The following is a 14809-nucleotide window of genomic DNA, read 5'->3' as shown; positions in this document are numbered from 1 at the left end:
ATTTTTTTAATGGTCCAAAAAGATAGACGCATGTGCAGGACGTCAGACGCACAGAAGCCCTACAGAGTACAGCGAAGATCAGCTGAGAGGAGCGCGTCTGTGTGGGCCACTCATGCCGGAGTCAGAAGACAGCATTTCTGCTGGCGAGGGTTCGGGTGGAAGGGGCCCGGTGGCGGTGGCGGGTGGGACTGCAGCGCTGGGCCCCCCCCTGGAGGCCCGGGCCTCGGGAATTTTGTCCCCCCTGTCCCCCCCTCTCGGCGGCCCTGTTGACACACACCAATATCAGAGGTTGCTTTTTTAAAGAAAGTTACATCCATGTACAGCCACCGGTTGGTTTGTGTTGCTGCTTCTGTTCCCGGACCTGTGATTTGCTGCAACTAGATGTGTCCCATAGAAAGGTGTGAGGGAACTGAAATTGCATTCCATTTCATCCTGCAGAATGTGCTGGTTCTTTTTATTTTCTTTGGCGCTGTGACCCTCAGGCAGAGGGTCACTGGTGAAACGGCAGCGTGTACAGAATTCAGTTGCATAACTTTTATCATCTTTCAACGTTAAGACCATGTAACTCCTCTCAAATCATCTGATTGGCACCGCATTCTGCTTCTGATTCTCTTGCTTACAAATTCCTTCACTCTGCACCTCCTCATTATCGCTCCTCTCTTCTCTTTCCCTGCACCCTTCCTCCTGAACTCCACGCGTCATCAGGTTTCTCTGATCTGTAGCCCTCTCCACCGCCAACTCCTTGACTTCGCTTGCTCCTTCCAATTGCTATGCCCGTGTGCCACCAACTCAGGAAGTCTGTCCCAGGATCAAGCTCACTCAACTTTCCATGTTCAAATCCGGTCTAAAAACTCACCTGTCTGCGGAGGAGTGGCCTAGTGGTTAGGGTGGCAGACTTTGGTCCTGGGGAACTGAGGAACTGAGTTCAGTTCCCACTTCAGGCACAGGCAGCTCCTTGTGACTCTGGGCAAGTCACTTAACCCTCCATTGCCCCATGTAAGCCGCATTGAGCCTGCCATGAGTGGGAAAGCGCAGGGTACAAATGTAACAAAAATAAAATAGATACTATTGGAGATTCTACATGGAATGTTGCTACTATTGGAGATTCTACATGGAATGTTGCTATTCCACTAGCAACATTCCATGTAGAAGGCTGCGCAGGCTTCTGTTTCTGTGAGTCTGACGTCCTGCACGTACGTGCAGGATGTCAGACTCACAGAAGCAGAAGCCTGCGCGGCCATATTGATGATCTGCAAGGGCCGACTTCTACATGGAATGCTGCTACTGGAATAGCAACATTCCATGTAGACTCTCAAACAGTGGAGGAGTGGCCTAGTGGTTAGGGTGGTGGACTTTGGTCCTGAGGAACTGAGTTCGATTCTTACTTCAGGCACAGGCAGCTCCTTGTGACTCTGGGCAAGTCACTTAACCCTCCATTGCCCCATGTAAGCCGCATTGAGCCTGCCATGAGTGGGAAAGCGCAGGGTACAAATGTAACAAAAATAAAATAGATACTATTGGAGATTCTACATGGAATGTTGCTACTATTGGAGATTCTACATGGAATGTTGCTATTCCATGTAGAAGGCTGCGCAGGCTTCTGTTTCTGGGAGTCTGCCGTCCTGCACATACGTGCAGGACGTCAGACTCACAGAAGCAGAAGCCTGCGCGGCCACATTGGTGATCTGCAAGGGCTGACTTCTACATGGAATGTTGCTAGTGGAATAGCAACATTCCATGTAGAATCTCAAATAGTAGCAACAGTGGAGGAGTGGCCTAGTGGTTAGGGTGGTGGACTTTGGTCCTGAGGAACTGCGTTCGATTCCCACTTCATGCACAGGCAGCTCCTTGTGACTCAGGACCAAAGTCCACCACTAGGCCACTCCTCCACTATTGCTACTATTTGAGATTCTACATGGAATGTTGCTATTCCACTAGCAACATTCCATGTAGAAGTCGGCCCTTGCAGATCACCAATGTGGCCGCGCAGGCTTCTGCTTCTGTGAGTCTGACGTGCAGGACGGCAGACTCCCAGAAACAGAAGCCTGCGCAGCCTTCTACATGGAATGTTGCTAGTGGAATAGCAACATTCCATGTAGAATCTCCAATAGTAGCAACATTCCATGTAGAATCTCCGATAGTATCTATTTTATTTTTGTTACATTTGTACCCTGCGATTTCCCACTCATGGCAGGCTCAATGCGGCTTACATGGGGCAATGGAGGGTTAAGTGACTTGCCCAGAGTCATAAGGAGCTGCCTGTGCCTGAAGTGGGAATCGAACTCAGTTCCTCAGTTCCCCAGGACCAAAGTCCACCACCCTAACCACTAGGCCACTCCTCCACTGTTGCTACTATTTGAGATTCCACATGGATACCTGAAATTTGTTTTTGACTGAAATTCTATAACACAACAAAACCACTGTCTACAGAGTGAGCAAACCACGGCCTGCAGCCTAAAGTTTCATGAAAGGACATTATTTGATAGGGTGATCAGAAATCCAGGACTATCCCAAAATCTCCAGCCTGGAACTGGGTAACTTGGCATCTCCGTGACCGCTCGGCAGCATTCTCCGCTCCAGGCAAGCAGGGAATTGAAGGTGGGTGTCCTCCTTGGGCAGTGTCAGGGCCCCAAACACTGGAGGCCCCAAGATTTGGCTGAAATAAGCATTTTCCAAGTTAGGAAATGGTGTTTCATGCTTTATTACCCTAATTAAGGCATCCATTGTACCATAAAAAGCTCCACATGCAGTGAATCAGGTCCTCTGTGACATATTTATTAGCTGCTATTAATCACAGTCTTAATCAAGTCAGTCGGACCTGGCACAGTCACAACCGGTATATGCCTCCAGCTGGCAGTTTCTCCTAACCCTTGTGCTGAAGGCTGGGCTGGGTGGCTCTGGTGAGCAGGTAAGATGGAAATCCCTATGGCTGCCTGCTGTAGGAGATTTGTAGATTTATTGTCGGGTGTGTACACAGTGGGGCAGGAGGCTGTTCGCAGAGGAATTGTTGGTCTTACCTTTATGAAAGGTTTCTGAGATGGGAGGGAGTGAGAGGAGGGGGGTAGTCAGTGGTGTGCTGGAGCAGGCTCTCACAGGCTCGCAAGAGCCGGTTGTTAAGTTTTTAAGAATTTTGGGAGCCGGTTGTTAAAGTAGGGCCCCTCCATGGCTACTTTAACAACTGGCTCCCAAAATGTGGGCTTGGGCCCCCTGCTGAATTCTCTTTTACTTTGCTGGTGGGGATGCTGAGCCTTGCCAGCCAAGTAAATAGACTACTGCTGCTCCCCGCTCCTTGTTTCCAGCTCTGGGCAGCAGGCTGCGACATCTCGAGCACGTGAGAGAAGTTCCAGCATGCTGCTCAGAGCAAGACGTTGGGAGTGGTGGCAGTCCATTTATTGGCTGCCAGCAAAGGTATGCCTAGCGTGCCCACACGAAGGGAGGGAGGAGAGAGAGGCAAGTGTTGCTCCCCCACCCCGGCCACCCCTGGCCCTTCCAACTGCAGAGCTGGCTACACCGGAGAAAGAGCCTGTTGTTAAAAATTTACCAGCACACCTCTGGGGGTAGTGAATCAATTTTGACAGGAGAGGCACAGGGAAAGCGGTGTATGGGGAGGGGGGAGCTCAGGCACAGAGTTTTAGAGGAGGAGTAAGTAGCCTTACCGGGTTTTCTTTGGTTCATCTACATCCTGGGGTGATGAAGGACCACAAAGCACAAGCAAGAGGACATAGTAGATGATGGCAGAAAAAGACCTGCACGGTCCATCCAGTCTGCCCAACAAGATAAACTCATATCTGCTACTTTTTGTGTATACCGACGAGTGAAGGCTAAACCCAGAGGCGTAGCTGGGGAGGGGGGAGGGGATGCAAGGGGAGCAGCTGCTTCTCCAAACAGATTTTGAATGAATCGGCCCTTCAGCTTCACACTGGTGCCTGAATTTAGAACCTGGCAGGGGCGTAGCCAGACACCTACATTTGGGTGGGCCTGGGCCCAAGATGGGTGGGCAGAAGAACTCCGCCCTGTCCCACAAGTGATTTGGTCTCTCACGCTCTCGCCTGCATGCCATATGGTCTCTCAAACATTCCCCCCTACCCCGCATACCTTTTAAATAGCAGATTTTCACCGGCAGCGAGCAGCAACTAATACACACTGCTCATGTTGACCCCACAGTCTTCCCTCTGATGCAACTTCCTGTTTCCGCATAGGCGGGAATACATCAGAGGGAAGGCTGGTATGCAGGAGGGACAGTTGTTGGGAGTTTTCGGCTGGTGGGGCTTGGGGATCCCTGCCAGACACATCATAGGTGTGCTGTTACTGGGTGGGCTTGAGCCCAAAGTGGATGGGCCTAGGCCCATCCAGGTCCACCCTTGGCTATGCCACTGGAACCTGGTTATGTTTCTGGCTAAACTACTTGCTCTCTCGCTTCAATCGCAATTTTTTTTTATGTTCTCGTGTGACCCTAATAACATTTTGCTGTGGTGTCCTGTCTTTGGCCAGATTATCAGGTTAATATGGCATGTCATGGGGAGGGGGTGTGAGGGGGAAGGAGCTGCAAGAGGACCGGCACGGGTGGGTTTTCATATCCCCACACGTTTGCAAACTCAGATGCATCATGCGGGAACAGGGTTGCCCCCCAAATTCTATAACACTGTGTGTAATTCGTTGGAACGCCCCGACCCACCCATGCCCCCTCCCATGAGAAGGTTAGGGCTCTTCAGCTTGGAGAAAAGGTGGCTGAGGGGTGATATGATAGAAGTCTACAAGATAATGAGCGGAGTAGAGCGGACAGATGTGAAGCGTTTGTTTACACTTTCAAACAACAACAGAACCAGGGGACACAAGATGAAGCTAGAATATGGTAGATTTAAAACAAATAAGAGAGAGGTTTTCTTTACTCAGCGTGTAGTTAGACTCTGGAACTCGTTGCCGGAGAATGTAGTGACAGCCGCTGGCCTTATGGAGTTTAAAGGGGGTTTGGACATTCCTGAAGGAAAAGTCCAAATTATTATTTTTTTTTTTTTGGGGGGGGGGGGGGGGGGGTTGCCAGGTTCTTGAAGCCTGGATTGGCCGCTGTCGGAGACAGGATGCTGGGCTTGACGGACCCTTGGTCTTTTCCCAGTATGGAGGTGCTTATGTGCTTAGAGATTGAAAATACAATATTGAAGCACCCCCACCACACACACACACACACACTAGCAGCAGTGCCCTTGGAGGGCACCCGCTCAGCCTAGAGGGAATTGTGCCTTCTCCCCCCACCCCACCCTAGATGACCTTCTAGCGTGCCTCATGGTTAAGGGAGCCTTGAGGAAAAGGCTTCCTTTGGATTCCCAGCATAAGGTTCACAGCTTCAGTGAATGGACAGCTAAAGATTTACTGTGGTTGGCTGAGCTAATGATATTACTGGTCTAGACCAGCCGAGAGAATATCAAATATGCTCATAAATACATATACATGACATCTTTTGTTATTATTTACACAAGACGCCTCTCATCAGTCTCCTAAAAAAGTCAACTTAACTGCTGGAAATTGTGTATTTTTAAAACCTCCTGTGTGTTGTGCAACCAGAGAACCTGGCCAGCCTGGTGCCAGCGCCTGCTTTGAAAACTCACAAAGACGCTCTTATGAAACGAAGGCCAGGCTTCAGCACAGAAGCCGCTTTGTCCTCCCTGGCTTCTCTTCCTGTACAGTTACCTCCCCGGCACTCAGTTTACAGACACTCAGTACCGTTTGCAACCAACCTTCGAGTTGCGTCTGATAATTAGATCAGGCCAGGACCTAGAGAGGAGGGCAACAGGGGCATTTGGCCCACCACTACCCCCTTGAGGCTGCCACTTGACTGGATATTCAGACATTGTCTAATTTACACTTTCCTCACTCATTTCGGTTATGCAGTGTTTTGCTTTAATACAGTTTACGCACTTGATTTTTTTTTTTTTTTGGAGGGGGGAGGGCTGGCAGTTTTCTCTCCTCTTTTGGACTTCTGTTTAGTTAGAACCAGCCTCTGTTGGCCTATGGCACCATGAACCTGCATTTGATACCCTACAGGTGGTATTTGCCTCCTCCTATTTTGCTTAAGGATTGTAGGAATAAGTCCTCCAGCTGAAAAATACAGACGGCTTACCTCTGGATTGAGTATGAGGAGCGAGTAAAGTGAATAAGACCGAAAATACTATAATGCCTTTGTATCGCTCTATGGTGCGTCCACACCTTGAGTATTGCATTTAGTTCTGGTTGCTGTATCTCAAAAAAGATATAATGGAATTAGAAAAGGTTCAAAGAAGAGCGACCGAAATGATAAAGGGAATGGAACGCCTCTCGTATGAGGAAAGGCTAAAGTGGTTAGGGTTCTTCAGCTTGGAAAACAGACGGGAGAGGGGGGATATGATTGAGGTCTACAAAATCCTGAGTGGTATAGGACGAGTAGATGTAAATCGATTTTTTTTTACTCGTTCCAAAAGTACAAAGTCTAGGGGACACTCGAGGAAGTTACATGGAAATAATAGGAGGAAATATTTTTTTACTCAACGAATAGTTAAGGTCTGGAACTCTTTGCTGAAGGAGGTGGTAACAGCGGTTAGCGTATCTGGGTTTTAAAAAGGTTTGGACAAATTCCTGGAGAAAAAGTCGATAGTCTGCTATTGAGACAGACATGGGAAGCAACTGCTTGCCCTGGGATTTGTAGTATGGAATGTTGCTACTCTGAGAGTCTGCATGGAATCTTGTCACTCTTTAGGATTCCAGAATCTTCCTATTTGTTGGGGTTCTATATAGAATCTTGCTATTCTTTGGGGTTCTACATGGAATTTTGCTACTCTTTGAGATTCTGCATGGAATCTTGTCACTCTCTAGGATTCCAGAATCTTGCTATTCTTTGGGGTTCTAAAGGAATGTTGATACTCATCTGCCCAGCCAAATATTGCTGTTCTACCCTGGTTTACCTCATAGGTGTGTCCTAATGCAGGTCTTTGTGAAGGTCCACCAAAGCGGAGGAACACTGAGATCCCACGGTATACTGACAGAGAGAGGCCATGGAAGAGGGAAATAGACCAGACTGACCAGGAACAAATGAGGAGACGTTTTTTGTTTTTTGTTTTTTTTACCCAGAGCAGAGGCGGCTCATTTACGCTGAACTTTCAAGTTTTCGACAAAGGTCTTTCTCAAGACCATATTTCCTCATCTGCTTTTATCTACGTTTATTGACCTTTTGATTGTTTTACATAATACTATATGAAGACTCCTGAAGCATGCTCGCTGCCGAAACACGGTGCTGTGTTGAGTTTTCACCAATAAATGTTTTACCATCATTTGAAGTCTCCTCATTTGCTCCTGGTCAGCCTGATCTATTTCCCACTTCCTTCATCTCTAATGCTGGTCTTTGCCATGCGCTAAGCTAATTTCTATCATGGCCATAAAATAGGCATTTTCCTATTTTTTTGAAGTTCTGGGTGTGCTCTAATATTGGCATTAGCAAGCGGCCATTTAAAATAATTAACAGGGGAGCAGGTACGCCTTCTATTTAGGAGATGCTAAGGGCTCCCACATTATGGATGCGCTAACCAGCATGGTGGTAGTGTCTGTGCATTAGCTGAACAGCGCTTCATGTTCTTCTCTGCCTCTGACACGCCCCTTCCAAAAAAAATCCCAAAAACCCCCCACTGTATGCTTAGGGCCAGATTCTATATATAGGGCCTAAAAAACTCCGCGCATAAAACATTTCTGACTAAGCGTATTCAGTAAGCTGTGCCTAGATTTAAACGCGGTATATAGAATACGCTTAGTCAGTATCCCAGCACCTAAAATGTATGCGCCTGCGTTTATACCAACAAAAACGTGGCATAAATCCCGGTGCGAAGATTTAGGTGCAGAGGACCATATTCTATAACTAAGTGCATAAATGTTCAAATGCCTATGAAAAACACCCAAAACCATGCCCATTTTTGCCTGCACGCATTAGAAGTTAGGCGCACTGCGTTACAGAATACACAGGGGCCCTTTCACTAAGGCGCGTAGGTGCCCACTCGCATGCAACACGCATCAAATTAGAACTACAGCCCGGCTACCGCATGCCCCGGAGCGGTAATTCAAATTTTGATGCGCGTCCAAAACGTGCAGCAGAAAATACATTTCTATTTTCTACCACGTGGCACTAACCGGGCGGTAATCGGCAGTGTACACGCGCTGACAACATCCGCCCGGTTTAACGCGTGAGACCTTACCGCTACGTCGATGAGTGGTGGTAAGGTCTCAGGCCCAAAATGGACGCCTGCTGATTTTTATTCTGCCGCACGTCCATTTTTGGCCCAAAAAAGAGGCCTTTTTTTGTAGGCGTGCTGAGAAATGGTCCTATGCGTGTCCAATACACGCGCCTACACAGGTCATTTTTCAGTGCACCTTAGTAAAAGGGCCTGTTAGTGAGTTGTGCACGTAAATTCTAATTATTGGCAATTAGTGCTCATTATTGCTTGTTAAGTGCTGTTAATGCTTCAGTACCAGTGCACTGATCTTGATCACGCTTTCATGAGAGGGAAGCCTTAGAGAAGTAAACCAAGCGGTCCAACCAGTAGGAAGAAATCTGAGCCCCTTGCCCTGTCCCTTTTCCCTTTACCTATTTTTAACTACTGGGTGGAAGACAATTTTCAGCTCAAAAATGTATCCAAATTGCTCCCCATTTTGTCTGTATTCTTTCAGGTTCGTTTAATGCTGCCTTGATTCATTTGCAAAGCAATACCGCTTTTAAATCATTCTAGATTTATACCCTGGATGTGCCATCTGAAAAATCTCACACTTTGGTGTGGTAAATCTCACTCTTTTGGATGGTTCACCTTTGGTATCTCTGCTGTAATTGTAATGCCGTTGTATCGCTCCATGGTGCGACCGCACCTCAAATATTGTGTCCAATTCTGTTCGCCGCATCTCAAAAAAAGATATAAAGGAATTGGAGAAGGTGCAGAGAAGGGCAACGAAAATGATAAAAGGGATGGAACGACTTCCCTATGAGGAAAGGCTGAGAAGGTTAGGGCTTTTCAGCTTGGAGAAAAGGCGGCTGATGGGTGATATGATAGAAGTCTACAAGATAATGAGCGGAGTAGAGCGGACAGATGTGAAGCGTTTGTTTAACAATAATAGAACCAAAGGACACAAGATGAAGCTAGAATATGGTAGATTTAAAACAAACAGGAGAAAGTTTTTCTTTGCTCAGCGTGTAGTTGAACTCTGGAACTCATTGCGGGAGAATGTAGTGACAGCAGCTGGCCTTACAGAATTTAAAGGGGGTTTGGACAGATTCCTGAGGGAAAAGTCCATTGAACATTATTTAAAACATTTTTTTAGGAGGGGGGTTTTGCCGGGTTCTTGAAGCCTGGATTGGCCACTGTCGGAGACAGGATGCTGGGCTTGATGGACCCTTGGTCTTTTCCCAGTATGGCAGTGCTTATGTCCTTATGTTTGCATGATCCCCTATTCCACGCGTCTGCATCAGGGCCACCTTAAAATTTGGGGCTATGGGCAAACCTTTGTGGATGGGTCCTCCCCAGTTCAGCGGCATCCTTTCCCCTCATCCCCATGCCAGCCCCACTGCTTCCCAATGGAAAGAAAGTGGCATAAAGCCACAGAGCCACTGTCTAGCCCACACACTGCTCATGGCTCTGCCAGTCCTGCCCCTTCAGAAGCACAGCTTAAATAGTGGTTTTGTGCCTTTAAGCCCGTTTTTTCTCATTGGGAAACGGCGAAGCTGGCTTCTGGGGGATGTGGTGGGAATAAAGAGGCTGCTGGACTGGCAGAGAGGAGGGGAGGAAGGAAGAACCTAGACCACAGTGGACCCTGTGCTCACGGTCCATTTTACCTATGGGCCCCCTGTTAAGCTGGGTAAAAGCAGACCAGGTCTGCATCACAGTCCAAAATGTCCAGTGGCGTAGCCACAGGTGGGCTTGGGCGGGCCAGGGCCCACCCATTTATGGCTCAGACTATAAAGAGTGATGTGATTTTTGTTCCCCTCTGATTCAAAAGTAAAGGAAATTGTCACAGTCTCTCAGGATATCCAAAAAGACAGAACTTTTTTTTTATTCCCAAGCCGAAATGGGTACAACATTTCCACAGCCAAAGAGACGTTCGCAAACCAGGCTCTCATTCCCTTGCAAACTATTTGCAAAATCAACGAACTTTCCTCTCTGTGCTTCACTGTAAGCCAGGGGTTCTCAACCCAGTCCTCAGGACGCACCCAGCCAGTCAGGTTTTCAGGATATCCACAATGAATATGCATGAGACAGATGTGCATGCAAGGGAGGGAGTGCATGCAAATGCATCTCATGCATATTCATTGCGGGTATCCTGCAATCATGACTGGCTGAGTGTGTCCACTGGGTTTGAAAACCTCTGCTGTAAGCTGATAGGGTCAGTTGACTTTCTTCCAATATTTCTTGATTTTCCCCTCCCCCCCCCCTTCCTTTTTTTCTCCTGGAGATTCTACAACGGATTTTCTTACCGCCTTTTCAGGAAAATTTCCCATGACATTTTCTCTGATCGCACAATGTTTTCCATTAGACGGCAAAGCAAGGTACGCTTTCCTGGTAAAGTGTCCAAAGCTCGATTTCAGATGAGAATATTCACGAGGTAGGCTCTGTACTTTTATTTTTGCCCAACCTCATACTCCAGCCCAGCATTTTCATGCCTAGAACAGCTCCAATACTCAGGAGTGATGAAAACAACAAGTCCATTGTCTACAGCTGCCAATTGGAAGTGGAACTGTGCCAGTATCTATTAATCAGGTTTGCATCTGTCCAGTGAATAGTTAGAAACATTTTTTTTTAAGTAGGAAAAAATATTTTATGTCTGCTTCTCTGTCAGGATGTTCACAGGGGTAAAGGGACTGTATTCACATGAATGCTGAAATGGTATACAGATTTTTTTTTTTGGTTTGTGATATTCTAAGGATTCCCTCCACTCCAGCTTTCAGTTCCTCTCTCATTGTATGTGTAATACAGTGCAGAATCTTTAAAAAATGATATTTCTCATGTTCTTTCCACCTTTCATAACAAAAATGCTTCCACAAAGTATAAGAGGGGAATTTATCAATGAGGGCTACTGTTATAGGGTTGTTTTACCACAGGTCCCAACTTGATAACTTGCTCCCATAATTAAAGAAAAAAGAAATTCTCTAGAAATAAAAATCACTGGGACAATGAAGCCATTGTGACCTCACTGATGAGGTTGGCTCTTATGGGTGGAATGAGGCATTATGACATCACAATCTCAGCTCTGGTTACCAGAGACTGAGGGCCAGATGCACAAAACCTAACGAGCCAGCAACATGGTTTTTGCATGGGTTAACATACATAACATAACATAGTAGATGACGGCAGTTAAAGACCTGTATGGTCCATTCAGTCTGCCCAACAAGGTAAACTCATATGTGCTACTTTATATGTATACCTGACCTTGATGGAATAAAGGTGTGATTACAACTTGATAGATATGTGTGGTTAAGTGGGGAGTAGATCTGGACCTACTAATGTGTGTATCGTATTAAGGAAAGGGTCCTAGTGAAGTATAGTGCTGCCTGTTAAAGCTTGATTTATCCTTGCCATTTTTCTAGCTGGTTTGATGAGCACAGGAGTTCAGTGAGACATGTACAAAATGGTTCTGCAAGCTCTTTTCCTGTCACGGTAGCAACTAACGAAAATTGCATGCAAAGCTATTATAATGCGCTAATTACTGTACAAATGTGCATGCAAAGCACATTATCTGAGCGATGCACAGAGTCAGTGGAAAATTTAACGGAAGGTCTGGAGCTGTCGGTCCTGACAGTTCTTCATTATTGCAAGTATTCCACAGCTGCTCCAGGGTCCTCTGACACTGCTGCAAGAAGAGAAGGACCAACAGGGAGAAACAAGACGTGCCAGAACAGCCCTGTTGTCACTCACCCTCCCAAGAACAAAAGCCTATCACATAACTTTGTTTAAGATCGCTGGCCGCCGCGGTGAAATGGGATTAAAGGCCCACCGCAGTTTTGAGAGAAAAAAATCAAAAAGCTACACCGGCTTTCATACACGCAGCTTCTTTGCGTTTATAAAAGCTGTATACAAGCGCCGCTCTGAGCATGCTCAGAACAGCCATGCTTAGCGATCGGCTGTTTTGCGCACGCTCAGCTGACCGACTGGCTTCCCCCCCCTATCAAACTGCTTGCTGCTTTTGCGAGCAGCTCATTTGCATACGAGTTGCTATGGGAATCGTTCCGTATTTCCAAATCGGTAATTTTTACCGAGGTAGAAATACCAGGCGGTTCTTTCCGGAGACCTTTGTGCATCCTGCCATGAAACAGTTCACATTAAAGGAGAGAACTTATCAACGTGGGCTACTGTTAAGTGGGGTCTTTTTAGCACAGGTCCCATTTTATGCGATACCTTGTGCTAAAATAACCCGACAACAGTAGCCCACGTTGATAACGTCCCCTAACATTTAGAGCCAGATACTATAAATGGTGCATTTATTTATTCATTGGAATTTATTAATCACATTTATGAAGAGATTCACCCAAGGCACTGTTGTGCTTCTAGCATAACATAAGGAAGGTACGTTTCCTTATTGTCTTGTCTTTTCTGTGCTCTTTCCCCCTCCTGACGATTCACAGGGGTCTCCATTTGCACAGTAGAGGTATCAAGGCCTTGGATGAGATTTTGTTGGTGGTGTTGGAAGCTTTTTAAGAGACTCTTATACCCTACTAAATGTTAGCTGGAGCTGTCCATGGAAAGGCCCTCCAAAACTGATTAGACGGCTGAGGGGAGACATGATAGAGGTATATAAAATAATGAGTGGAGTGGAACAGGTGGATGTGAAGCGTCTGTTCACGCTTTCCAAAAATACTAGGACTAGGGGGCATGCGATGAAACTACAGTGTAGTAAATTTAAAACAAATCGGAGAAAAGTTTTCTTCACCCAACACATAATTAAACTCTGGAATTCGTTGCCGGAGAACGTGGTGAAGGCGGTTAGCTTGGCAGAGTTTAAAAAGGGGTTAGACGGTTTCCTAAAGGACAAGTCTATAAACCACTACTAAATGGACTTGGGAAAAATCCACAATTCCAGGAATAGCATGTATAGAATGTACGTTTGGGAAGCTCGCCAGGTGCTCTTGGCCTGGATTGGCCGCTGGCGGGGACAGGATGCTGGGCTCGATGGACCCTTGGTCTTTTCCCAGTGTGGCATTACTTATGTACTTATGTCCTCTACTTGGCTCACTTTTATTACATAGAGCAGTGATTTAACCTATTGTGATGTCATAGTGGCTCATTCCACCAATAAGAGCCAACCTCATTAGTGATGTCAGAATGGCTTGATTGTATAGAATGTTTGTACGTTTGGGAAGCTCGCCAGGTGCTCTTGGCCTGGATTGGCCGCTGTCGTGGACAGGATGCTGGGCTCGATGGACCCTTGGTCTTTTCCCAGTGTGGCATTACTTATGTACTTATGTACCTACATGGAGACGAGAATACATCCTTATCCCCGATGAAATACACCCAACAAGGGCATTTCTTGCTTCAACACAATATGTGTGCCTTGTCATTTTACTAGGAAATAGTAAGGCGCAGCCTTTCCATGCAACCAAAACAATTATGTCAGCTGGCCTGTATTTTCAACCTGTGCCTCCAGATCCAAACTCAAATGGTTGCATCATCATTCCTGTTATGTAAAGTGTCATGCTATATGTACAGAGTCAAATTTAAGCTGAGCTTTCAATAGAACCAACCCATTTAATGGGCGTGAGCTCTCCTCTGAAAGGAAAACAACAGCACATTCATGTCCGAGGTTGAGTTTCTTTTCAGCTTTTCTCAGCTAGTCTGAAAGGAACATGAGCAGGAAAAAAGCATTCTTGCAACAAAGGTCTAGGAGAAAAGCACTGGAGAAAGGGTCTCCAAGCTGCTAAAAAAAAAAAAAAAAAAAATAGATCCGTGCTTCCCTTCTGGATAAATTTAAAGTAAGCTTGTTTTTCTTTCTATACAAGATCTGAGCTTCCACAAGAAGTACATAGATTTTGTGCTGCTTATGGGTAAAATCATTCTTCCATTGGTTTGCTCTTCTGTTGTGGCTGTTTTATGTTTCTGTATGTTTACTGTTGTTTGTGTTTGTGAATGATTGTTTATATTGGTTATAAGCTGCCTAGAATTGTAAATGGTGTGGGATAGAAGATTTTTTTTTAAATAAGTCAGTTTAAAAAACCAAATTTGGTAAGCTCTTCTTGTTCCCTCATCAAAGCCCCATGCAAGGGGTCTCATTGATAAGCAATGATACTTGCATATATCAAAAAAAACCTAAGGGTGGAGTCAGGGGGTCCTTCACTATAATGTAAGTTGTACAGTTCGTATAACCAAAAGATATAAACCAACAGAAAGCACAATGTCTCAGCAGGGGAAATAAAAGATGCATTTTTTTGTGTGTTATCCTTAGGGTTTGGATTGTTTTATGTATTTCTGTCTTGTTTTTATGCATTGTTTGGATTTGGATTGTTTTATGTATTTTCTGTCTTGTTTTTTATGCATTGTTTGTTTTCTAAGCAGTTTACAGTAATCACCCATTATCATCGCTCATGGTCCTGAGAGGCCATTCAGTCTGTGGACATTTTGAAAAGGTTAAATGACCTTTAATTCCATTGTTTTTATTTTCTCACACCATGAAAGAATCACCAACTCATCATCTGGTGACATCACAGGGGAAAAGGTTGCGCACTTTTGGAGCAGGAATAGTCAATCCGGGCATGTGCCTAGGACGTGAGGTTTTGAAGGGGCATTCAAACATGGAGACCTCCGCAGAGCACCCTTCCTCC

General features: G+C 45.9%; 1 protein-coding gene across 2 annotated transcripts in view; it reads left to right on the top strand.

Moving 5' to 3' along the window:
- Positions 1–14809, top strand: part of NCMAP (non-compact myelin associated protein) — a 42841-nt gene that overhangs the window by 17681 nt on the left and 10351 nt on the right. Inside the window, exon 1 of one of the 2 annotated variants that reach the window (XM_030218561.1) lies at positions 13788–13963. The exons of the other annotated variant lie outside the window; for it this stretch is intronic. The gene's annotated coding sequence lies outside the window, so the exon portion shown is untranslated. Of the gene's footprint in view, positions 1–13787; positions 13964–14809 lie in introns of those variants that run through there. 2 annotated transcript variants of the gene reach the window in all.

The sequence above is a fragment of the Microcaecilia unicolor genome, chromosome 11, assembly GCF_901765095.1.
Source record: "Microcaecilia unicolor chromosome 11, aMicUni1.1, whole genome shotgun sequence".
Classification (NCBI taxonomy): Eukaryota; Metazoa; Chordata; class Amphibia; order Gymnophiona; family Siphonopidae; genus Microcaecilia; species Microcaecilia unicolor.
Note: the sequence above shows the minus strand (reverse complement) of the source record. Positions and strands in the feature narration are given on the sequence as shown.